Here is a 26,607-nt window from a genome sequence, read left to right on the forward strand (position 1 = left end):
CATGATTGAAGCGAGCCATTTCACACTGTTCCGCTCTTATCTCGCTTCCACCAGCGCCAGCCGTTTTTGCCTGCCGGCTCGCGATCTCCAGCTTATTATTTTTTTTTTTTTTGGAACGTCAGGCTAAGATCGCTATAGCAACATATCACAACAGCAACACCATAGAGATGGCTAGGCTCTATTGAGATAAGTTACCAGGTTTCAGCGGTGGCGATATCTGGCATCTTAATGGAGCCTAGGCATCCCTATGGTGATGCTGTTGTGATACGTCGCTATAGCGCTATAGCAATCTTAGCCCGACGTTCCCAAAAAAAAAAGCCGGAGATCGCGCGCGCCGGTGGGCGAAAAAGGGCGCGAAAACTGCTCCCGGGTTAGATACTGTACATTTCACACAGCACCCCATAGCGATTTCAACCCGGAAGGAGGGGTTGAAAAGTAGAAGAAGCTGCTCTTTGTTTGTAATGACTCAGGCATGCCTCACTACCGGGATAGCCGCGGGACTGTGTGAAAAGGTGAGAGTATTCCGGTAGCAGCCAGTTACTGAATCGGGTCTGTCTGAAATGCCAGCAGAAACCCGTTACTGTTCAGTAACTGGCCAGCTTCCATACCGGAATACATAGACTGTGTGAAAAAGCCCATAGACACAGGTGTGCTTTCATACACAGCAACCTTCCATGTTCCAGTCCAACCCTCATACTGGATAGGTATACTGGCTACTGGAAGGGTAACTCCTTCAGCTTCGTTGATGTGCAGTACCTTCCATCCTTCACCTTGAAGGAAATACTTTGGACCCACAAGAGAACGATGTACAGAAGTCAAAAGGGAAGCAGTGTCTCGCGAGGCTATCACACCATGCCCATCCACAGTCACTTCCCTGCAGTGACGCTGAGGAATACACTCAGGGTCCAGTTCAGAAGAAGTGGGTCCAGGGCCCATTGGCATCATGTGGAATGCCACAGTAGTAGTAGACTTTGGGCACTGACTCTGGATATGCCCAATTCATTGCAGAAATAACAGCAGGGTACCTTCCGATCTCCTGTCGGCAGCTTCACACCAGCATCTGTAGAACTAGGAGGCTGTTGCTGGGACAGTTCTTTCTTCACTTCAGACTGCTCTTCAGCAGCAGGGTCAGGTGGGAGCTTTGGGGTTTCCTTTGGGTGCCAATCATGACTGGTGCTGGGTCTCCACCCTCCATAAACCTCAGCCAGGCAGTTTGCCCACTGTCCATCTTCTTTGATGGTGGAAGGACTCTTGTCAATCAGCAGGCATCTAATGTTCTCAGGAATAAGAGTCAAGAACCAGTCAATGCACATTAAAGCCTTTACATCATCTAGAGTCTTAGCATCAGCTACTTCAAGCCATAGGTCATAGGCTTTCCCCAGCCTATGCATCAACTGCAGCTAGGATTCCTTGGGTTCAGATTTCACTTCCTTGAACCTCCTGAGGGCTCTGTCTTTGGAGAACCCCACTCTTTCACGCACTCTCTGTTTAAACAGCTTGTAGTCTGACCTCTCTTCACCTTCCATCTGCCCAGACACTGAAGCCAGAACTCCACTCAACTTCTCCATATACATTTCTGGGGGAAGCTTGTAGTCCATGCAAACTTGCTCAAAGTTTTGCAGGAATGCTTCAGTGTTCTCCCTTTCCTTGTATAAAGGGTACTTTCGTCTATCCCCTTGCACAGCAGCAACTGGAGGAAGCAGCCCCTTTTCATTTTTGGCCAGTTCAAGCTCATGAGCCAGCCTAATTTTCTCTTTCCAGCTCCACCCTGGCTACATGCTCTTTCTCCTCTTTCAGCATCTTTTCTTTCTCTAATTCTATTTTGGCTGCAGTCTCTTTCTCCTTCAATTCACCCTGGCTACATGCTCTTTCTTCTCTTTCAGCATCCTTTCTTTCTCTAATTCTATTTTGGCTGTAGTCTCTTTCTCCTTCAATTCTACCTCAAGCCTGGCCCTCTCAAGGTCTGCCTGCTTAATCTGCAGTTGGAGATGCAAGACTCTTCACTCAGGGATGCCATAGCTTTGTCTGATGTTTTCTCCTCAGACATCAGACCAACAGCCTCTGGTTGGGTCTTTGTTCTAGGGACAGACGTGTCCTCTGGCTTCTCTTTCCCAGACCGGAGGAGCATGCACTAACTATCTAGCCTCACTATCCAGTTGACCTGAGAGCTAGAAAATAAACAAAATACCCTTTCACCATCTTTACCAGACCTTACTTGGTCTTGCCAGCACTTTCAGAAAATCTGGCTTCCTTAAGCCAGCAGCAAAAAAAAAAAAAATCAAGGCCACATGGCACTCTGCCTCATCAGGGTCCAAAACTAGTCCACCCCACAGCTGCAGCCACCATGTCATGACTCAGAGGGGTATTACCGATTGCTGCCACCACTCTGGGTTGAGGGTTCCTCTTGAGAAGGCCCAAGCCCTTCAGTACCCTCCCAAGCCCTTCAGGCCTCCTGTAGCCTAGGCCAAATAATAGGTGTGAGGATTTATTTTAAAGTCAGTGCAATATAAACAACCAAGGTGCATAAAACAGTAAAAAGGTGAAGGGAAAAATAAACAAATGCCCTAACGCATCTATCTTACAGTTCCTGTCTCAGTCAGACCTGGGCCTACTCACCCTACCTCACAGGGCAAGGGTCTCTCCCTGGCAGCAGCTCTTCCTCAGCTCTGCCTCTTAGGAAAAGAACCCCCACTTCCTGGGCTTGGCCTTTGTATATTCCCTTCCCAGTCCCCACCCCTCTCTGGACCTGTTTCCCTCCAAAACCCTCGCTACCCAATCAGAGAGACAGAGGGGATCCTGGGAGATGTAGGCTTTTCCCAGTAACCCCTAAACAGGCTTCCCTGCAGGCCTTGCTAGGCTCAGGATCATGACATATGGTTTTAACAATTACCTAATGTTTTATTCTAATACTGTTTTATAATAGATTATTGTATTTTATGATGTTAATATGCTGTTAGCCACCCTGAGCCTGTTTGCAGGGAGGGCAGAATGCAAATAGAAATAAATAAATAAATTTAATCTAGTCTTGGAGAAAAATATTCTATAGTTAGGAACCATTAAACTAGTACTGGTATCAAAAATTTCAGTTTGAGTGCCAGTAGCTCTTCGGACATGGAAGCATAGTGATATAGTCTCATGCAGGGGTGGAATTCTAGCAGGAGCTCCTTTGCATATTAGGGCACATCCCCCTGATGTAGCCAATCCTTCAAGAACTTGCAAAACAGAGCCTTGTAAGCTCTTGGAGGATTGGCTACAGCAGGGGCGTGTGGCCTAATATGCAAAGGAGCTCCTGCTAGAATTCCACCCCTGGTCTCATGCTACACATCTTGATTTATGAACTACATTCCTTTGCTGGGACTGATATATTGCTGCTGTATTACAATAGATTCCTGAATTAACAAAAATCCTTTCCCCTAATATGCTTTTGTGGGGTTATAAGCAGAAGGCATTGGGCCATCATCTTGAGCTCATCATTTACACTTACCAAAAGATCTTTACTTACATTACCTTTTATGTTTATATAACATTATGCCCTTGTTGGAGTCAGTATAGGCCTTTGAGTCAGAATTGGAGTGTAGATTTCAAAAAAAGTTCCATTCTTTCCCCATCAGTCCAACAGCTCTTCCCATATTTATTCCTTGCACCACATTTGACCCATCCACATAGTGTTTCACCAGCATTGTGAAGAACTGTTTTAACAGTGCTATTGCAACAGCATAACATTGCATTTCAGAGGCACAATGGGTTGGAAAATTAGACCAATACCATAGTTTTCAATAGAATTTAGTTTTATGCATACTTATCTGGGAGGGAACTTAGTGGAACTTACTTCTAAGTAAACATAAAAAGGATCAAGACAGTTTATAATGAATGGCATCAAAGTATCTGAAGTCTGAGGATATCAGAGATTTAGATGAAAACTAATAGGTTTATACTTAGGCTTCCCAAATCCCCCGCCTGGGCGGGGGACCCCCGATTTGGAGCCTCCTTCCCTCGCTCAGCAAAAATCCAGAAAGCGGAGGGAATGGCGGCCCTTCCCACGCAGCCTAGATCCCAGCAGCTTCTCCTCTCCCCTTCCCACTGATCCCTGATGCTTCTCCTCCTCCCTTCCTTTCCCTTCTCACCTCGGATCGCAGCAGCTTCTCCTTGCCCCTCCCCTTCCCACCCAGCTCTATCACAGCAGCCGGAGCTTTCCCAGGCTGCTTCCTGCTCCGCCCCAAAGGACCATGTGCCTTTGCACCTCCGGAGGTGGTGAAAGGCTTCAACTTTCTGTGTCTGTGTTGCTGTGAAGAAGCTGGCTGGTGAGTAGAGAGCCAATCCCCTACATCAGATTTGCGAGAAGGGGTGTGTGTGGAGGAGAGGGAAACGTCTTCATTATTCCCTATGTGGAATATTTCTCATAGGGTATCATGGGGAATTGTTCTGTAGGTTTCGGGGGTTCTGGGGGAGCTATTTTTTGAGGTAGAGGCACCAAATTTTCAGTATAGTATCTAGTGCCTCTCCCCAAAATACCCTCCAAGTTTCAAAATGATTGGACCAGGGAGTCCAGTTCTATGAGCCCCAAAAGAAGGTGCCCCTATCCTTCATTATTTCCTATGGAAGAAAGACATTTAAAAAGGTGTGTTGTCCCTTTAAATGTGATGGCTGGAACTCCCTTGTTGGAGTTCAATTATGCTTGTCACACCCTTGTTCCTGGCTCCACCCCAATGTCTCCTGGCTCCACCCCCAAAGTCTCCTGGCTCCACCCCGAAAGTCCCCAGAAATTTCTTGAATTGGACTTGGCAACCCTATTTATACTTGATCTCATTATGAACTATTTGTTTCACTTGACTTGATTTAATGGTCTAATAAATGGAACATGATCAGTGATTGAAACGCAGGGAAAGATAGAGAACACTTTTTCTTTGTCACTCAAATGGGACATCTCTCTTTCTGCACTTTGTGGCTGGCTTTTTTAAAAACAGCAATTTTAAATTTCCCAGTGGCAAAATTTAATTTAAGCCATTTTTCTTTCAGTAATTTTTGAAAGTAATAATACATTCTCACAATCTGAAAAAGTCATTCAAACTTAATATTTACAAATCAGTAGTCTCAAGCAGATTTTGGATATCTTTGTTCTCTCCTTGATATGCGGATGTAGTCATAAATGTGTAATGAGACTTTTTAATTCAATATCTGAATATGTTTAATAAAACTATAAAAGTTAAGAATATGAATGATATATTTGCTTAAAGTGCCTAGAAATAAAGTTCTGATGGATATTCAGCAGATTCTGTAAAGCATGGCTAGATTCCATGATAGTAAACAGCAGAGACGTCTGTCCCCTGCAATTCTTTTGTGCATATAGGTGATTTGATCAGGTGCTTGTTGATCGCTGAAAAACTTTCAAAAAAATCCAGTGCGGTGATTAGTTATGCAACAGGAGATGACTGGGTTAAATTATGTGATAGAACACAACTCTAGTAGTCTAGAATCTTTGTTTCATTTTTTAGCATTCATATTATTTACATGGCACTTTCAGGTAGCAGTATCCATGAATACTTTTCTCATAGCCTGGTAAGATTTTACATTTGGAATCACATCAGGTTAATTAGAAATTAGACAAGGGTGTTTCTTTTGTTAAGTACAATTATTTTGAAAAATGTGGGGTTTCTTGATTATTGTAATTAATATGAAAACAAAACAAATTCCCCAACTAGTCTATACAATTTTTTTTAATTTTAAAAACACATGCCTTTTTTCCCTTTTGTTTTCTTTCTTTTGTTCTTGCAGTCTAACTCTTCTCTGACACTACTTGCTGTGGACCATCCAGGGCCAGGGACAACAAGGACTCCTCAGAGGAGGGGGGGCCCAGTGTGGTCAGCCTGCAGCCAACAGCAACATGTTACTGGAAATTCTGGGGGTCTCTTCTTTTTATGGGGGGAATTAGCAGAGGAAGACAATAGGTAGAGCTGTTATGTAGCAGGGATCTTTTACCAATGATAAAGTCTTGTTCTGCTCTCTATTAAGAGAGAACATTCTACTGTGACACCCGACAAAGCGGGTAAGGATGAGGCTGGTGTCACTCCTCTGAGTGCGCAGGGGGGAGGTGGCCTGCCCGCTGCTGCCTAATTGCCGCCGCTAGCCAGTGAGTCAGTGACTGCAGCAATTAGGCATTTGTCTTGGGTGCTGGGAGGGGGGAAGAGCTCAATTCGATGCCCCCCTCCTGGCGCCCTACCTGTGTCTGTCCTCCTTTAGAATTGTCTTCCACCATGAGGTTAAGACTTTTTTTCTGTTTTGTTTGGTGCTATTTTATTGACCCTCCTTCCAGTTTACGTGCTTAAGAGTTTTAATTGCTCTGTGTTTGTGTGTGTTTAAAAGCTGGTTTTAATGTTTTGTTTGCCACCTTGGGATCCTAAACTGGGTGAAATGTGGCATAAAAATATCTTAAATAAAAATAAATAAATTCCTAGGTGGGGAGGGGCAGTGTATATCCTGGAGGACATAAAATAACCATCTCATGCTTTGCCCATAATGCCTGTTTACTATTGGTAGCGTTACTAATTTAAAAAGACAACCCAGCATAGAGACCGCATAATTCTTCAAAATCCTTCTAAAATACATATCCAGGAAGGTCATGTCTGCATTCCTTTAACTTCCTACTTAAAGCATGAGCTTTCGGAATGCATAGATGGCATTAAAATGTGAATAAATCATACATGATAAATCCTGCTGCTGGCAAAGCAGGTTACTGGCACATGAGCAATTGTGCCAGAGTTTAAAATGCACTTAAAATGATGATCCTGAAAAGTAATATATTATTTAGAGTGCTTGATGAAAGAAGATGTTTATTATTGTTCAGTTATCACACTCATTTGGTGAGGGTTTTTTTTTACCAGACCAGAGTCTTAAGGATTATTTCAGTTTGCCTGATTCAGCACATCCCATAATATTGAACATGGTTGCTGTAGGCACTGGGATAAAGTGACAGATATACCACTACAGTTCCCTTTGCCATTACAATTCTTGATAGCTCAGCCAACTCAGTGCATGGAAATAGGAATATTCACGCCAGATTTCTTGGCCTCTTGGGTACTATGAAGAACCACAGTTACTTTCCTTTTCTATGTATACCTTCAGAGTGGAATAAACAAACGTTCCCTATTTTGTTTATTGTATTGCTCTCCTGCTTTCCTCTCAAGGAATTCAAGGCTCTGAGATTCTTGGAGATCACATATCCAAACACCAACATGACCTAGACCTGCATAGCTTCAATAAGGTTGCTGACTCATATGCCTTCCATCCATATCACTGGACCCTGTTTTTAAATATCCAGTGAGATTTTTACCTATTGTTTGAATTTTCTGCTTTTAATTGTGTGATTGGTAACTTTTATATGTATTGCATATTCATGTGTACACCACAGTAACATTGAGACTAGACTACTGTAATGTACTGTACATTGTAGCAGAGGTCCATAAGTGGCTACTAGCCACAGCTTATTGTTGGAACTCTGTCCGAGGCAATGATGGTCTTTATTCTTCGTACTTGGAAGGGGGCACAGTGGGAGGGCTTCTAGTGTCCTGGCCCCACTGGTGGTCCCCCTGATGGCACTTGGTGCTTTTGGCCACTGTGTGACACAGTGTTGGACTGGATCAGCCACTGGCCTGATCCAACATATGTGAGAAAAAGACCCCTAATTTCAGAACATCATAGTCACCCGTTTGGTTGTCAGGGTGCCTGGAGACTTAACTCACACACATCTATCAGGAAAGCGGTTTCCAGCCTTGACCATAGAATCCATATGGGAAGGCTAACATCACCAGCAGCTATCTTCCTGCAGTGCCAGACTCCACTACAGCAAAGCGGGAGGCTCATGTACTCAACAGATGTCGCCTATGCATAAGGCAATCAAGCTTATCTTAGGCGTAGATCCTGTCAGACTGCCTAAGCCTTTGCCCAACAGAACCCAAGACAAAGGATGATGCCAGTAGAGGAATGAAGAAGAGGAAGAACATCTTCACCCAGAGCCAAGCTTCTTTGTATAGATCGGGTGTTACCTTAGGTAGCAATTTGGCCATCTATTGTCACCTTTTAGATAAGTTTTGATAGCCTTTAATCACCTCCACCCCAATAATTTTACCCATTATTTCCCTTAATGGTCATCCTGGAGCCTCCCCCTTTGGCCTGGAAGTCCAATCAGGTAACCAGGGCCAGGTCTGCTCATTGGCCAGGTATGGGCATTCAATCAGGTGCCCCCAATAAACTGGCTATTGGCTACCGCATAAATTCAGCCCTTATGGTCATTACGGAGCCTCCCCTTTTTCTGAGGTCATGTACCAGCTGACCACCTGTCATCCGCCCCTGTACCTCCCATTCCCTAAGGGCTCAAGGTAGTCCTTATAACCTGTGACCCAGCTCCCCACAGGTGTGCATCTAGCAGTACCCCATTCCTGCTGCTTAGATACATGCCCGATTCTTGGTCAGTTGAGGGTCCCCTTCCCCATCGTTCTCGTTTGTCACCATTGGAGCCTTCCTTGAAGACTACGATCGGTAATTATCACCCTGTTTGTCCACCCTTATGTTACCTCTGTGCATTTCTCTCTATATTTATTAGGTCTGTATGTATGCTATATGAGTCTATTATCTTGTATGTGTGTGTTCTATATTTTTCTGTAATGAAATCATAATTGTTTTACTTAATTAGTGTCATTGGTAAATTTAGCAATAATTTCTGGAAGTGGAATCCTGTATACATAGATTCTAGATCCTTTTTAAGCCAAAGGTGCCCACCTGTCAATTCCCCAACCTCTTTTGAGGGCATTTTGGCTTACACATGGCTTCTCTTATGTTCTTATGTCTCCCCTCAAAATCAACCTGGATGCTCCAATCGGCCCAGAATGCTGTGGCTTGCTCGACTATTGGCAGGAGCTAGATGGAGCATGTATATGACTCCCATTCTGCAGATGCTCCTTTGACTCCCCATTGGTTACTGAGTTCAGTTTAAGATATTGACTATCACACACAAAGCCCTTTGTGGTCTTTGCTGCTTTTATTTGCAGTTGTCTGTCCTCTCTCCCTATTCTCTGCCATGACAACTCTGCTTATGTCATCAAAGGCTTCTGCAGGTGTCAGCTTGCAAAATGGGCAAAACCAACAGCTGTGTGTACATGTGCTTCCTCTGTAGTGGCTTTGCCTTGTGGAATGGCCTGCCTGAGGAGGTCAGGAAGTGTCCTATTCTCCTAGCCTTCTACAAACTATGCACAGGTAATTGGGTTGCACTGTACAAAGAAGAAGAAGGAGATTGTAGATTTACACCCTGCCCTTCTCTCTGAATCAGAGTCTCAGAGCGGCTTACAGTCTCCTTTATCTTCTCTCATAACAGACACCCTGTGAGGTGGGTGGGGCTGAGAGAGCTCTCACAGAAGCTGCCCTTTCAAAAACAACTCCTGTGAGAGCTATGGCTAACCCAAGGCCATTTCAGCAGCTTCAAGTGGAGGAGTGAGCAATCAAACCCAGTTCTCCCAGATAAGAGTCCGCAAAATGGTTAACAAACTCACTTGGATAAATGATTGAGACTGTGGTCTCCACTGCTGCATATAGCACATTATAAGTAGGATTCTATTGTATAATTTCTGTTTAATGTGTCATGTTAATACTTGCACTATGCTTCAGTTCTTTCTGGTGGTTCCAGACTTCTAAAATCCCAATGCATTGGCTATTGACTGTTCCATTTTTTTGACTGTACTAAGTCACTATGTGCAATTCGCCTTGAGTCCCTAAGAGAAAAGTGGACTATAAATAACATAAATAAATAAAAATTGTGTATGAACAATGTGTTTTTAAAATTCATATCTATCTATCTATCTATCTATCTATCTATCTATCTATCTATCTATCTATCTATCTATCTATCTATCTATCATTTATCATTTATCAACATCCAAATATTACTGGAAAACGTGTATCCTTATAAAGAATCAACACAAGGCAATACAAAAGTGAGAATGAAATAACATATTTGGTAAGACATGTGAATAGCAGCAAATTGGCATATAGAAATTAAAGGAATTAACAACAGATGTGATAACTAAGTTTGAGTCCAGTGGTACATTTAAGCCTAACAACGTTTAATTTCTGGGTGTAAGTGAGAACTGAGTGACTTAGCATGAGTAGTGAGATAAGAAGCTGACATTTCTGTTAAGCCCTGGGGGTTCCATTGTCCGGAGTCTTGTAATAATTTGTAATTCAGTAATTTCCCATTCCAATTTGTTTCTGAAATTCCTTTGCAATAAAACCAAGATGAACCTATTGACTGAGGGTGATGAGCTGATAGACATACGTAAGGAACCACTCAGAAGAAAGAGATACTATAATATGCCTTATTCCCAGTGTTTGTTTGTTTTGGAAAGCAAAACAAAACATAGTGTCCATGCTCATATATAAGGGTACACTATTTTTCATCAATTCTCTCCTTGGGATTTGGCAGAGCCCCCTCCCCCCTTGGTGTGCTGATATTCAGTACCAATTAGGACTGCCCCCCCCCCCAAAAAAAAAATCCTATGACAGCCTACCAGTGTGCCATAAATCTCTGGACTTCCTGAGGCTTTCAAAATGGGAAATTTTCAGACATATGACAGCCTGCAATACTTACTGACAGCTACATTTGGTTGGGTGGAAAATAACTTATGCAGACTTATACTATGAGAATGTTCGCAAGAGTTGCAGGTCATGTCCTTAAGCTCTATTCACAATGCATTTAATGGGAAAAATAAAGGGTTTGTGAAATTGTAAGCCCTCATAAGTTTTAGGCAGAGGGGATTTCAAACCATAGTCCTTAAAACTAACTGATGAAATGCTTTCATGGGCACAAGTAAGCACTGGCTGCATTTGACCTAGATGGAGAGGAGGGCAGACAATTGTTAAAAGTGGCAGGGAGAAGATGGCTAAGCAAAAGCTATGGAAGGCTTCTGAGATCGTGCCAGACGGTGGGGCATTATAATGTTAATTCCAAAAATCATCTTCTTTCTGGCCATGTCTGTTTGACTCCAATTTGTTTTCACTCACAGCACTGCAATTCAGCAGCAACTCAACAAATCAGCTTTTGTACATCATTTGTTTTTCTGGCTCCACTGAATATGGTTAACTTGCATAAAAATAAGCATCCACTAATATCCATACAAATCCTGTTGTGGATAGCCCAAATTAGAGGGCAGGCAGTTGTTCCATTGTGGGAACATTTGTCAGCACAGTAGCACCACTTCAAAATCTCTGCGTAGCAGCTCATTTTTCCTTTCCTTGAACATTAATTCTCAGCATGCAGTATCCATGCTGATTCTCCTCACCTCTGTTTCTCTCTCTAGAATAGTTGCTGACACTGGAGATTGACTAACATATCAAATCTGACTGGTTTCAGACATTGATTTGTATGTGTTCTGGATTCCAAAGCAGTTTATATCTCAGCTTATACAGCTTTGAATAAAAAGTGGTGCAGTTTTTAGAGTCAGCAAACATTGAAAAGAAGATTCAACTAGAAGCCCAAAAGCAAAACTGGTCCCTGGAATGATGTCCTTCCCACGTTCACCAATCTCTACTCACTTGTGATCCTCTATTAGCCCAGTCAGCCTCCTGAGATATCCTCATGAGAGTAAATATGACTGCTAATAACCACATCCTTCCTGCAATCTTCCTCCCAGCCACACACCATGAAATGCCAGGGGTCTCAGTCAGTTATGAACAAGAGAAGGGGAGCAATTAGAGAATACAAGTGGATGGAATCTGCAAGGACATGCAGGAGGCATCTCATTTCCCCTCCCCCAACTTTTTCCTCTGTCCCTTTCCTAAAAGCCCCATAGCCTCTCCTCTTTTCCTGCTTCCTTATCTCCTTCTAGGGTTGCCAACCTCCAGATAACCTTAACCCTCCCCACACTATTTCCTCTTTCCTTCCCCTGGGCAACCCCCATATCCTCTCCCCTTTCCCTGAATCATTCTCTTTCTCAACCACTTACCAACCTACCTTTTATTTGCCTCTCATCTTCAGCTATATTTATAATTTATTATTTAGTTACCTCTTTCTCCACAGTGGGGACCAAAATACCTTACATTATTATTCTTCCCTCCTTTATAGCCTCACAAGAAGTAGGTAAGTAGGTTTGCCAGGTCCTGACGATGCACCGGTGGGAGGGAGCCTTCCAGGACTGGAGCAGGTCTCCATGATGCAGTGACGTCGCATGGAAGTCTGACATTCAAAACCACAGCATTAAAAAAATCAGTGGGAGAACATTTTAATCTTCAAGGACATTCAACTGCTGACCTAAAAGTATCAGTTCTCCTATAAAGGAATTTCAAAGAGATTAGAAAGATAGACTGATGCATTGCAACTGATAATGAAGTTCACGACAATGCATCCACCTGAAATGAATCAAGATCCAGGCTTCCTGTCTCAATACCAATACTGATTTCTCCATGCCTACTACCCCTCCGCATATCTCACTTAAATCCAGTCATGTCTGCTATTGTTATTCACCTGCTATTGTCATTTGCCTGTTAATGTCATTTGGCAATTGAAATCATTCCATTTTCCAATACATAGGACAAATGGACTTCCATTCTAGCTGTATCTGAAGATGCGAGCAGCGATTCATGAAACCTCATACCCTACCTCAAATTTTGTTAATCTTTAAGATGCTCCTGGACTCTTTCCTACTTCTAAAAAGCATGAATCTGACTAATCAATGGATCAAATCACTAGCAATTTTTGCTGCATTGCGTCCACAATAACATAGCGATAATAGTAATGTGATTGGCATAAAATTTGTACCCAGCAGATTTACAGAAATTTAGCGAAGTAAAACAATTCTGATCCTATGCAGGTTTACACACAAGTATGTCTCTCTTATATAAGTGGGACATGTTCCAGATTAAACATGTCTAGGATTGAAATTTAAGTAGGCAGTCCTATGCGCACTTGCTTGGGAGTTAGCCCCCCGTGTGCCCCGTCAGAATTTCAGCTGAGAAAACATGTTGGCCCAGGCCAGTTTATGCACTGCACTGACTCTTGCATATTTTTAGCCACAAAGAACAAAATTGCATTAGTCAATGTGCACACTAAACTATGAAATGATAGCAAGGTATTAAAAGTAAAGCATGTGAATGGTCCTGAAAATCCATGTTGTCAGTTAAGAATGAGAAGAAATTATATTGCCATAACAACTTTTATGGTGATGTGTTTTGTTGGTAATAAAATCATGTGTTTGGGTCTAATAAACTGCTCTGTCGTCTTCTGCACCCTCCTTTGCTCTCTAATTTGCTCCTCAGTCACATTGCCAATTTGCAAGTGCAGCTGCTGCTGTCATGCTGAATGTAATCATGGAGGCAAATTAGTATTACAACAAGCGAGTTGTTGCTTATTCCTTGGAACTTGCAATTGTTTGAATAAAATGGTGTTTATTTCATCCCACCTCTTTAAATTTTGATGTCCAGCAGTAAATACAGCATACACATACCACCATTGTGCAATCCGCCCTGAGCCACTTGTGGGAAGGGCGGGATATAAATTCTAAATAAATAAATAAATAAAAATAAATAAATCCCTTGTAGAATCTTTAACTTACTCCCCCCCATATTTTACCATTTTAAAAAATCTTTCTTGACAGAAATATATCCTTTCTATGGATTTGTCTTGTTATTGATCTGAAGATTCCAGCTTCATAGGTGAGCAAACAAAAAGATTAACCATGGATCAACCCATCTGCTGAATCTTGTTAACTATTGCTGGTCTAATACATAGATGCATGCCCATGTACCAATTACTATTGTGATACACATTTTATGTTTGTACTTTTTACTGGATCTCAGAGTATGAGGTTGAATAACACAGCCTCAATGTTGACTTGTGAACAGAGGTCAGAACTTCATACCCAGTTGTGTGCTTTGTTCCCAGGCTATTTTTAATACAAAACAATCGTAGAGATAGGGAAAAGTACAAGATTGGAAGGGAAAGAATACGGCTTAACCCTTTCACTTCCTGCCACTGTTCACTCAAAATTACCTGCTCCCCACAAGGAAAAAAGAAATAGGACCTACAGCATTCTCTGAGCCCTAACCTGAATGGCTCAGGCAGGCCTGATCTCATCAGTTCTCATAAACTAATCAAGGTTGAACATATGAAGTTGCCTTATACTAAATCAGACCTAAAGTCAGTATTGTCTTCTCAGACTGGCAGCGGCTCTCCAGGGTCTCAAGCTAAGGTTTTTCACACCTATTTGCCTGGATCCTTTTTTGGAGATGCCAGGGATTGAACCTGGGACCTTCTGCTTCCCAAGCAGATGCTCTACCACTGAGCCACCATCCCTCCCAGGTTAGCCCTGGTAAGTACTTGGATGGGAAACCACCAAGGAAGCCCAGAGCTGTTATGTAGGGGCAGGCAGTGGCCCATCACCTCTGAACGTCTCTTGCCTTGAAAACCCTCTAAAGGGTTGCCATAAGTTGGCTGCAACTTGATAGCAGTATATATGCATGTTATTTTCAGACAGGGCTTTTTTCTGGGGGAATGTGGTAGAACAAAGTTCTGGAACATCTTTGGGGGAACAAAATTCTTTTAAAAATGTTTAAAAGTTCATGAGGGGCACCTGTGTTGTTTCTCCTTCATTTCCCTCTTGAGAGTTCCAGCACCTCTTTTCCCAGAAAAAAACCCCCTGTGTCTCAGAGCATAAAACAAAGGTTTCGTTAATAAATACTTTTCAGAACATATTACCACTAGTAATAGGGCCAGTTGTGAAGAAAAATACAACAGGCTCTAGAAAGAGGCTCAGGGTGAGCGGCCCCCCACCCTTGCTGTCTTCCAGCCACCCATGTGAAGGCATGCACTTCCCCCCACACCTGAAGGGGACCTGATGTCTCTCATCTGGAGAGCAGCTGTAATTTTGAATGATCTCTAGCCCTCACTTGGAGATTGGCAACAGTGAGTCCCCAGGAGGAAATGGCATAGTATCTGTCTGAGGTATCATCCCTCCTCCAGGAATTCCCTAACCTCGAGTTGGCAACCATATCTCCTTCCCTTTATCTGTCCTTCTTTCAGCTTTCCATTGCTTTCCCCCTCCTACATAGGAAAAGGACAATCTTTCTTCACACTGGTGGGGGTGGGGGGAGACCAAAGCAGCTTACATCATTCTCCTCTCCCCACTTTGATCGGCACAACCTTGTAAGTTAGGTTAGGCTGAAAGTCTGTGACAGCTTCCACAGCAAAAACCTGGATCTGTCATACCCCGCACTGAAGCCCCCCCACACACCTTGGCTTTCACTCACCTCTCAGTCCTCACCCTTGCTGTCTTCCCACCCACTCTGCAGCTGAAACAGACACCAGCTTTCCATCCCCCCTCCCCCGCATGTGTGTGTGTACGTGTTGCTGTGTCTGGTGGCTCAAAGCCCTAAAACAGGTCCAGAATGCTGAGAAGGAAGAATAATGAGGGGTTGTGTAGGGGGAGCATGACAATAGTCACACAAACACTAAAGCACATCATTCCTTTTGTTTGCAGTGAATTGTTGCCACCTTTTCCTGTCATATCCAGCCTTGTGGTGTTTAGCATCAGCATGAGCTTGTGGCATGATTTAATTATTTTTTTGGCCTGGCATGGTTGTGTTATAGACTATGCACCTCAAGTCAGGTATTTTCTGTAGGGGAATATATCTGATTTAAGTAAAAGTACAGTCTTTCTCCACAATGGAGACAAAAGCAGGAAGCAAGCACCCTCAGCAGGGTATAATGACACAGCCCTCACGTGGAGATTAGTAACAATGGTTCTTCAAGCAGAAATTGCTGATTTTGAGAGTGGATTCTATGCCTTGGGACCTGTCTGAGATCTCATCCTTTCTCAAACTCACCCTTCTCTAGGCCCCACCCACCAAATCTCCAGGAATTTCCCAACCTGGAGTTGGCAACTGCTAATCCACATTGGCTATCATAGAGGGACTGCTGCTGAACAGGAGCAAGCAGCCGAGCCTAGTTAAGTCATGCCAGCCAAGTGGCATAAAGTCACCCAGAGGATGCTGCCAGGCCTAGGGTGGCCAACCTCCAGGTGGAGCCTGAAGATCTCCTGGGATCAGAACTGAATTCCAGACAACAGATTTCTCTCCCCATCCTAGGGTTGCCATGTCCAATTCAAGAAATATCTGGGGACTTTGGGTGTGGAGCCAGAAGACTTTGGGGGTGGAGCCAAAAGACACTGAGGGTAGAGCCAGGAGCAAGATTGTGACAAGCATAATCGAACTCCAAAGGGAGTTCTGGCCATCACATTTAAAGGGACCACACACCTTTTAAATGCCTTCGCTCAATTGGAAATAATGGATAGATGTACCTTCTTTGGGGGCTCATATAATTGGATCCTATGGTTCAATCTTTTTGAAACTTGGAGGGTATTTTGGGGAGATCCACTGAATGCTATATGGAAAACATGGTGCCTCTATCTCAAAACACAGCCCCCCCAGAGCCTCAGATACCCTTGGATCAATTCTCCATTATACCTTATGGGAATCAGTCTCCATAGGGAATAATGGAGTGCCCAGCAGACATTTCCTCCCCACCCCCCACTTTCTGATGACCCTGAAGTGGGGGGTGGGCCTCCAAACTGGGGAATCCCCTGCCCCCACCTGGGGATTGGCAACCCTACCCCATCCTGGAGAAAATAACTATGGGCTGTATGCTATTCTATTCACCTGAGGCCTCTCCCTTTACTGAGAAAAGTAGCCTGGGTTGCCTAGCAACAGCCTCTGGCTAGCACTTCCCAGGGGGGAACATTTTGAATGAGGCCTTGCTTCCCTTGCTAATGGTGTGGCCTTTGAAGACTGTGTGTGCTGGGAGGCCTTTTGTGAGGCCACAGTAGCTCTGCAGCCCTTTCTGAAGCTGGTTAACAGCGAGGACACAGAGAAGAATTGGCTGTCTCTGAGGTAAGACTGTAAATGTTCCTGGGCCTGAGTAGGTGGGGGTAGTGGAACATGTCTCTCACAGTGTACTGTTTGCTTCACTGTTTGCTTTGCAGCAGCATTTTTGTGTGTGTGTGTGGGGGGGGGGGCGGGGATGGACTGTCCCAGACTTATTACAGCAGGCCCTGAGAAGAAGCAGTAGTAATCAGTAAGGCTCCAGGAGAACCTCTCAGCAGAGAACTGTCTCACTCAATGGTCAGTGGCCTTCTGATGGGGTTCTGGCCTGACAGGGCCAGCGAGGCTACCCAATGACAGGCAGGAGTGGTGACAGACAGAGTGCAAGGCCACTCCTGTGGTTGCCACAACTCCCAATAAAAACTGAGGATCAAGCCAACAAGTTGAGCTTTTATTATATCTGATACGTTCATTATGTCTCTTGACTGATGGATCTTCATTTTTCTTCCTTCTATATCTAAAGATCATCTTCTATACCTCAATCCTCTTATTATTACTTCTAGCTTTCCTATAACTCATTTTGTGAAATTAGCTTTCTGATTTAATCCTTAACTTTGTGCTACTTCTTTATATTTGGGTTTCTCCATTTCCCCCCAGGTTAGTTGATAGGAGTTGAAAGGACACATGAAGAGCAACCCTATGCAGTTCTATTGAAATAAAGTGCCACATTATTCAGTGGGACTTGAATAATTGCTGAAGAGACACCCTAGTATTTTTTCTGTTAAGGTAACCAAAATGGCAGTCTAACTGTCTAACTGTCATAAGATGAAGAAAACATTGAGAATTTAGTCACAGTTTTGATTGTCTTGGGAACTCCTTTAGAGAGCACGGTATTAACCTAAGTTCTGCTGGAAGACATTGGTGTAGAGTTCAGTTCCTTTGCCTGACATTAAGCAACAGATGGGTTCTGCAATACAGCCACAGGAAAGGTGGAAATGGGGAGACCAGCAAAGGATGAGTGCTAAGAGGGTGAGAAATAATACATAATTAGTAGAGGAATGTTCTTAAGGTGAAGAATGGGAGCGGGAAGCAAAGGGTGTGTTGATGGGTTTTTTTTTGGGGGGGGAGCTAAGAGCCATAAGGTATGGGGGTGTCAGAACTGGAAGAACTTCAATCGAGGCCCAAGACTCGTTACAAAAGTATAGGCGTTTATTGAGAACTACAGAGCTGAAGGTACAGGATAACACTGATGCCAAGGACTAGCATTAGTTACATTTTATGCGGTTGTAGCAACAATAATAAAACGATCTTTTACACGGCTAGAGACAACTGCCTGTTTCCCAGGGTCTGTTATCAGGAAGGAGGATGGAGTCCCGCTGAGAAGGCCTGGTCGGCCTGGCTTCAAAGGGCACCTGCAGATGTTGTCCAGGGGTTATCTGCCATCCTCCAGTGATCACAGTTTGTTTGAAATGCAGAGGAATTTGTGTTAGTGGCCTGAAGCCGGGCACAATGTGTTAGTATCGAGTTACACCATGGAGTCAGTGTGGCTAATGGCACATAGGAAAGTTACAAGTTCTGACATACTGCCCCCCCTAAGCTCTTCGCCTTGGGCTTGTGCGGGTACAGTAGGTGGAATTTTTTAAGCAGTTGAGGAGCTGATACATCACTGGCTTTGACCCACTCGTCACAGCTTGGGGGAAAGTACTTCCATCGAATCAGGTAATACAACACCCCCCGCTTGACCCTGGAGTCTAGGATTTCCTGCACCTCATGGTGGCTCTGGCCCTTCACTCGAGTAGGAGGTGGCTCTGGAGGGCGAGGGTGCCAGGATGTAGCTCCAGGATCTTTGCGAAGAAGGCTGCAATGAAAAACAGGGTGGATCTTACTTAGCAATTTGGGCAGTTCTAGTTCCACAGTTACCTTGTTGATCACCCTCTTTATTTTGAACGGGCCCAAGTACTTGTAGGCCAGTTTGCGGCAAGCCTGGGGGAGGAGGAGGTTCTTTGTTGACAGGAATACCTTCTCCCCCTCCTTGAACTCCCATTGGGGGGAGTGTTTTTTGTCGAAGTACCTTTTGTATTCCTCCTTGGCCTCATCCAAGTTTTCCTGAATCACCTTCCACCCTTGGCGTACTCCCCCCCACCATTGTTGACAGGAAGTGGGTTCGGGGGCCCCTACTGGTAGTGGGAGGTGCGGGAAGGGCTTCCCCTCATACCCATTCACGATTTGGAACGGAGAGGTTTTGGTGGAGCTGTGCAAGCTGTTATTGTATCCATATTCGGCAAAGGCTAACAGCTCCACCCAATTCGACTGTTGGTAATTGATATAGCACCAGAGGTACTGCTCTAAAAGCCCGTTCACCCTCTCCGTCTGTCCGTCCATCTGTAGGTGGTAAGCAGAGCTAAGCCCCTGTTCTATGCCGGCGATTTTGCAAAACTCCCGCCAGAAGTTGGCAACGAACTGTGGGCCACGGTTGCTAATGACCTTGTCTGGGAATGAGTGGAGGCGGACCACGTGATTAAAGAATAGCTGGGCTAGCTTCTTTGCATTGAGCAATTTCTTGCAGGGGATGAAATGGGCCTGCTTAGAGAAGGTGTCCACCACCACAAGGATCACCGTTTTCCCCTGGGAGGGAGGTAACTCGACTATAAAGTCCATTGAGACCACCGCCCCCCCCCCAAAAAAAAGAGACCACCGCCCAGGGCCTGCTTGCAGTAGGGAGGGGTATTAGGTGGCCGGGCGGTTCCCCCCCCCCTTCGCTTTGCCATGATGCATGTCGGGCAAGAGCTTACAAACTCCGACACATCTTTTTTCAGTTGTGGCCACCAGAATTGTCTATTGAGCAGGTTCAGAGTTTTTACGTAGCCGAAGTGCCCCGCCAGGCGGCTGGAGTGACACTGCGTTAGGACGTCCCTTCGTAGGCTCTTTGGCACGTAGATTTTCCCATTGTAGTACCAAAGCCCCCCCTCTCCTTTCTCAACTCCTTCGGGCCTCTCCCCCCCTCCGCTTCCGTCTCGGCCGCGAAGCGTTCCTTCTCTTTTGGTTCTGGGGTCCCCATCTGTTTCCCCGAACGGGTGGTGACTCCCCCCACCACCGCAGAAGGGGGAATGAGGGAGTCTATCACCTCCTCCCTTTGGCTGTCGTGTTGGGGCATGCGCGAGAGCGCGTCGGCCAAGAAATTCTTGGTGCCAGGGATGTGCTTTAGCACAAAGTCAAATTTGGTGAAAAATCCCACCCACCGTATTTGTTTCGCAGTCAGTTTGCGGCAGCTGGTCAGGGCTTCCAGATTTTTTGTGATCCGTCCAGATCTCGAACGGCCACGTTTTTAGGGCAAATGTGACCGCAAATGCCTCTTTGTCCCACACTGACCAGTTTCTCTGCTTGTTTGAGAATTTATGGGAGATGTACGCACATGGCCGGAGCCCCCCCCCGTCTTTCTGCATCAATATGGCCCCCACCACGACGTCGGAGGCGTCGCATTGCACAACGAAGGGTTTTAGCTCGTTGGGGTGGGCTAGGACCGGTTCGCTCGTGAACAGCCTTTTCAGTTTGTCGAAGGCGCGCTGGCACTCGGGTGACCAGGCTAGGCGCACTCCGGGTTTTTTCGCCTCCTCCCTCTTCCCCTTTGTCTTGAGGAGCTCGGTGAGGGGCAGCATGACCTCGGCGAACCCCTTAATGAACCCGCGGTAAAAATTTGTGAACCCAAGGAATGATTGTAGCTGCCGTCGGGTTCGGGGCGGTTCCCAATCTAAGACCGCCTGGATTTTCACAGGGTCCATCGCTAACCCTTCCCCAGACACTCTGAAACCCAGGTAGTCTAGTTCCGATTTGTGGAACTCGCACTTAGTCAGTTTAGCATACAGTTTGTTATGGTATAGGGTGGTTAACACTTTTCTCACCAAAGGCACATGCGACTCGAGGTCTTTCGAGTAAATAATGATGTCATCAAGGTAGACCACCACCCCCTTATACAAATACTCCCTTAACACTTCGTTGATAAAGTTCATGAATACCCCTGGCGCCCCTTGCAACCCAAAAGGCATCACGAGGTACTCGAATTGTTCCATCGGCGTGTTGAACGCCGTTTTCCACTCGTTGCCCTCTTTGATCCGCACGCGGAAGTACGCATTGCGGAGGTCGAGCTTGGTGAATACTTTGCCCTCTGCTACGGTGCTTAATAAGTCTTTTATCAGCGGGATCGGGTAGGCGTTGGACATAGAAATCCCGTTTATCCCGCGAAAATCTGTGCAAAGTATCAAACTGCCATCCTTTTTCTTGCGGAATAGCACGGGGGCAGCGTGGGGGGCCGTGGCTGGCCGGATGAACCCCCGCTTTAGGTTCTTGTCTATGCATTTTTTCAGCTCCGCCTTCTCCGCCCAGCCCATCGAGTAGAGTTTAGCCTTCGGTAGCTCCTGCCCCGGTATTAGCTCGATGGCGCAATCAGTGGGGCTGTGCGAAGGGAGCTCGTCTGCCTCCTGTTCGCTAAAGGCCCTTTTCATGTCCCGGTACTCCTTTGGGATCGACTTCACCTCCTCTATGGTTAGACACAGTCTCTCGTTCTGAGGTCGCGCTTTGGGCCCCCACTCTGTCCGCCAGTGGTGATGCTCGCACCGCCAGTCGGGGAATCGCACAACTGCTCTTCCCACCGTATGTCTGGCTGGTGTCTCGCTAGCCATCCCGACCCCACCACTACGTCGAAGGAGGAGGAGGGGGCTATTATGAATGTCTCTATCCCCCAGTGGTCCTCCGTCCCCACCGGCACTGCCTGGGTCTCTTGCGTGCATGGCTCCCCCCTCATCGCTGACCCGTCCATCTGTTCGAATTGGATGGGGTGGGGTAGAGGGGATCGGGTTAGGCCAAGGGCTTCTACTAGGCGCGGGGTGATGATGTCCCTGGTGCACCCGGAGTCTATTAAGGTTCGGGCATGCACAAAGCGCTTTAAGCTGGGGTTCAATAAAGTCACTGCCATAAATAAAAGTTCCCCGGTAACTCTCACCGTCATTGGTGCCGGTGTTTCCCGGACCTGCTTTGCGGCACCGATTAAAGCAGGTCGTTGTCGTTTTCCGCCGACTCTGGATCCCACGGCTCCTCGCTCGATTCCGCAATGGTGGCAATTTCCTCGTCAATCGCCATGGATGCGGCGACGGCGCCCCGACTGGGCTCCCTGGCGCGCCCTCCTCCTTTCTTTGGGGTGGCCACGGATGGCTTGGGCGACGGGGGGGTCGGCGCCGGCTTCACGGGGCAGTTGGCGGCGATGTACCCCGGGTCTCCGCACCTGAAGCACTTCGTGCTGGCCCCGACCGGCATGGAGGTTGCTGGTGGTTTCTTCCCCTCGGTTTTGGCGGTGGATGGGGTTGGTTTTCCCCCTTTCTTCCCTAGCTGTTGCTGGCGGCGCATCCCGACATGTTGCAGATTTGTCTCCACTTCCCCCGCCAGTTGGATCCAGCCTACCAGGGTATCGGGTCTCCCTTGGTGGTAGCACCTGTCGAGGATGTTCGCGTTCAGGCCGTTCTTGAACGCCGTGTACTTCATCAATTCGCTCCAGCCCCTCACCGCTGCGCAGTGGGCCATGAACTCGGTGGCGTACTCGCGGGTGGTTTGGTTCCCCTGTTCGATCCTCTGGAGGGCTTCGATTGCCTTCTCCTTTCTGAGGGGGTCCCCGTACTGCCGTAGCATCGCCTGGAGGAAATCGGCTACCGTGGCCAGTTCGGGCTTCCGTCCGGTGTACAGCCCCACGTACCATTTCCTCGCGGCTCCCTTGAGCTTGGAGGTGATGTGGTCTACGCGGCTTGCTTCCGTGGGGTAGCTCGCTCCCCAGTGCGTGAAAAAGTTGTTGCACTGGATGGTGAAGTACTCCACCTCGTCCCCATATCCGTCGAACGTGATCTTTAGTTCGCGGGTCCCCCCGCCGTCGCCCCCTCCGGGTGCCGTGGGTGCCGTGGGTGGCGGCCCCGCCGGGGCCGGCAGAGGCGGGGTGGCGGGGCCTGGTACCGGCACTGGGGCCGCCGGAGCCACGGGGGCAACCGGGGCCGGTGGCGCAGCTGGGGGCCCCGGCGCCGCTGGGGCTGCTGGCGCCGCTGGGGCTGGTGGGGCGGGCGCCGGGGGTCCGGCGGGGCCTCCTCCTCCACCGTCACCGTTCTGACAGGGGTTGCTATGAGTCTGATGGAGCAAAGAGGCAAGAAGAACAAAGGAAAGAGGAGTTCAGGGAATGGGGGGCGTTGGAAGTAAGGTCTGGGAATGAAATGAAGGAATTATGGGTTCCTACAGAAAAGGATTAATGGGAGGAGGGTAGAGATTAGCATTAAAGAGAGGGGGAACTAATATAGGAAAATAGTGTGTTATGGGGGAATATGAAAGGGAAGATGATAGGAAAATATATGAGGGACAGAGTATGGGGAGATGAGAAATTATAGGGAAAGGAGGAAAGAGGATGACCTAGACAATGGACAATGGGGTGATGGTAGGGAGTCAAGAAGGAAGAGGTGGGAGGAATAAAGAATCAGGAAAGACATGATAGAAGGGCTGCCTTGGATAGTGGAGAGAGGAATTGGATGGGTTGTGGAGTAGATAGGATGATGCAGTGAGGAGGCTGAAGCAACTATGTGGGGATGGAAGAAGGAGGAAAAATTAAAAGCAGAAGGAAGGGAAGAAACGGAAGAAAAATGGAACAGAGGAACAAAAGGAAAGAGAAACAAAATTAGGGATAGAATAGATGTCTACAGCAAGTTGGAAAGTATTGTTATTCACTGGTTCTCCAACAACTCCATAAGTCATGCCACATGTTGTACTTTACATGATGGAGATGAATTTAAAGAGGACCAAGTTGAAAACATTGTACAACATTTGACCACATATTCCCACTTGTTGAACACAATTTTAAAATTACTCATCTGATTCAAAGACTATTTTGCTCATACCTGACTGGAGTAGAGAAAGGATATTCAGTGAATATATTTTTCTTGGACAGCAATATATTTTATCTAATATTTATTCATTATTCATACCATCAGATATTCACCAGTTATGCTTATTTCTCACCCTATGTTTGGTCTAAAATGCATCCTATGGCTGGCAATAATTCTCGTGTGTGTGAAATTACACCTTGAATTCCTTGTCTTCTGAGAACAAAGTAGCTTTTCAGTTCTAGGACATTCAACATGATAGTGTGTAATTAGCAACACAGGTGCAATAATACATATGTATTTCTTTGAAGACGATACAAAACTTCTATTAGTAATACAGCCGATCAGTAATCATCACTTTCAATCAGGAAAATGAGTTAAGAGTAGTTGCAGATGAGGAAGCAAGGGGAAACAGCTGTATTGCCTAATGCCTATTAGAGAGACTACAGCTGAGTTAGAATGTGAGAGCCAGTGTGGTATGCTGGTTGAGTGTTGGACTAGTGATTGGGACAGCCAGGTTTGAATCCCCATTCTGCCATGGAGCTTGCTGGGTGACCTTGGGCCCATCACAATACCATTTCAAACTAACAGCACCACAGGTCCTCCCATCAGCTGTGAGGGTGAAATGGCTGGGAGCCATTTCACTGGTCTGTTTCACTTCTCCCCTGCTTCAAAGCAGAGGGAAGCGAAACCAACCAGTGTAATGGCTTGCAGCCATTTAAGCCTAACAGCTCAGTTGTGGACCTTGCACCACTCAGCTGTTAGGTTTAAATGACCCCAAAGAGTACAAACCAGACAAAAGTCCAGTAAATGTTCAGGGAAGGTATTTTCCTCAAACACTTCCCATATCCAGAACAGAGCAGTTTCCTGCCCTATCTGAAATTCTGCATTAACCCAACTGGACCTTGGTTGCATTTACTTTCCCTCCTGACATTGCCTCATCTGGACTCTATATTAGGGTTGCCAAGTCCAACTCAAGAAATATCTGTGGACTTGGGGGTGGAACCAGAAGACTTTGGGGGTGGATCCAGGAGCAAGGGTGTGGCAAGCACAGTTGAATTTTGAAGGGAGTTCTGGCCATCACATTTAAAGGGACTACACTCCTTTTAAATGACTTCCCTCCATTTGGGACAATGAAGGAAAGGGGCACCTTCTTTGGGGGCTCGTAGAACTGGACCCCCCAGTCCAATCTTTTTTGAAACTTGGTTGGGGGGGTATTTTGAGGAGTGCCTATACCTCAAATTTGGTGCCTGTACCTCAAAAAACAGCCCCCCCTTGAGCCCCAGATACCCACAGATCAATTTTCCATAATACCCTATGGGAATTGTCCATAGGGAATAATGGAGTGCCCAGCAGTCATTCTCTCCCCCCCCTGCTTTCTGATGATCCTGAAGCAGGGGGAGGGCCTCTAAACCAGGGGATCCCATACCCCCACCTGGGGATTGGCAGCCCTACTCTATATGCTTAAGGCCAGTAGGCTGAAAAGCCAACAGGCCTGTATTAGGCCAGGCATTTTTTCCCAAGTCCATTCATTTCATAGCCTGGGAACTGCAATCACATAGACTTTCATTCAGGCAAAATTTGCTTCCACACCCCCTCCTCACCAGATCCTCTTCCCAGCACATGCAAAAAATTCCCAACTGGCACCAGCATCTAACAGCTTCTTGAAAGAGGCATTCACTATGTCTGTTTACTGCATAGTATCTTTACAGGTCCTAGATCAGCAAGAGAAAAGGAGGAAGACTGGGAACTTAGATGGCAAATTCCTGCACTGCTTGGCTCTCCAAGCTCCGAAGATGAACAGGGCTGAAGGAATTTTTGTCCCTCGAGTCCTAGCTTCTTGTGATCCTTAAATAATTAATGAGCAGATTTCCCTCATTCTGTTCAGCCATTTTCCCTCAGAACTTTGTACTCCTATTCTAGTTAAAGAATAGGAGTTTCCAAAATTAATTCTGGAATGTGCTCTGCTTTCAGTTCATTTGTGTCTCTCCACCAAGTTAGTAACACATATGCATGGATTAACAAAACAATACCAAAAAAATAAAAAACAAATTTTGATGTGTTTGTATGTATGTATGCAGAATGATGATGTAAGTGAACCTTTGGAAATGAATGCTGTTGCAAACAATGTGAGCATCATGGTTATGGAAAGTATCATTAAGTCACAGCTGGCTTAAGGTGGCATCATAGGGTTTTCAAGGCAAGAGATGAACAGTCTGCCACTAATCTGCCTCTGCACGGCATTTCTGGATTTCCTTAGTGCAGGAATAGGTAATGTGTATTGTCTATGGCCAAAGGAAGTTACAATCTGAACACATAAAGCAATCTGAGACACACAGACAAATTTCCAAGTACATACACACAAATATTTCCTTTAGTGGTCTCTCATCCAAGTATTAACCAGAGCCAACCCTGCTTAGCCTCCAACCATGATCTGATGGAAACAGGCTAGCCTGGGCCATTCAGGTCTGGTCAAACATCATACTGTGTGCAAAATTCAGAAATTTAATTTTTTAAAAAACTGAATGATATTTAATGCATTAAGTTTTTTTCAGAAACATGGCCTAGTAATTTCATACACCAAAATCCAGTGGTAAAATTTGGAAGAGAAGAATTTCAGAAGCATTCCTACTTTGAAGCCCAAACTGTACTAGAGATCTATGTTACTTTTTCATATATGTGCATGTAGATAATCTGCACAGGATTTGCTTAAGTCTCTCTTATCAAAATATAAACATTGATTGCCAAATTGCAGCCATTTTTTCATTTTATCCTGTTTTAATGGCTTCTTTGAAACTAGTATGCTTTTTAACATTTGTTTTTACCTCTTCTCTAATTTTAAACCAGTATG

Source organism: Heteronotia binoei, chromosome 5 (genome assembly GCF_032191835.1).
Source record: "Heteronotia binoei isolate CCM8104 ecotype False Entrance Well chromosome 5, APGP_CSIRO_Hbin_v1, whole genome shotgun sequence".
Lineage (NCBI taxonomy): Eukaryota > Metazoa > Chordata > Lepidosauria > Squamata > Gekkonidae > Heteronotia > Heteronotia binoei.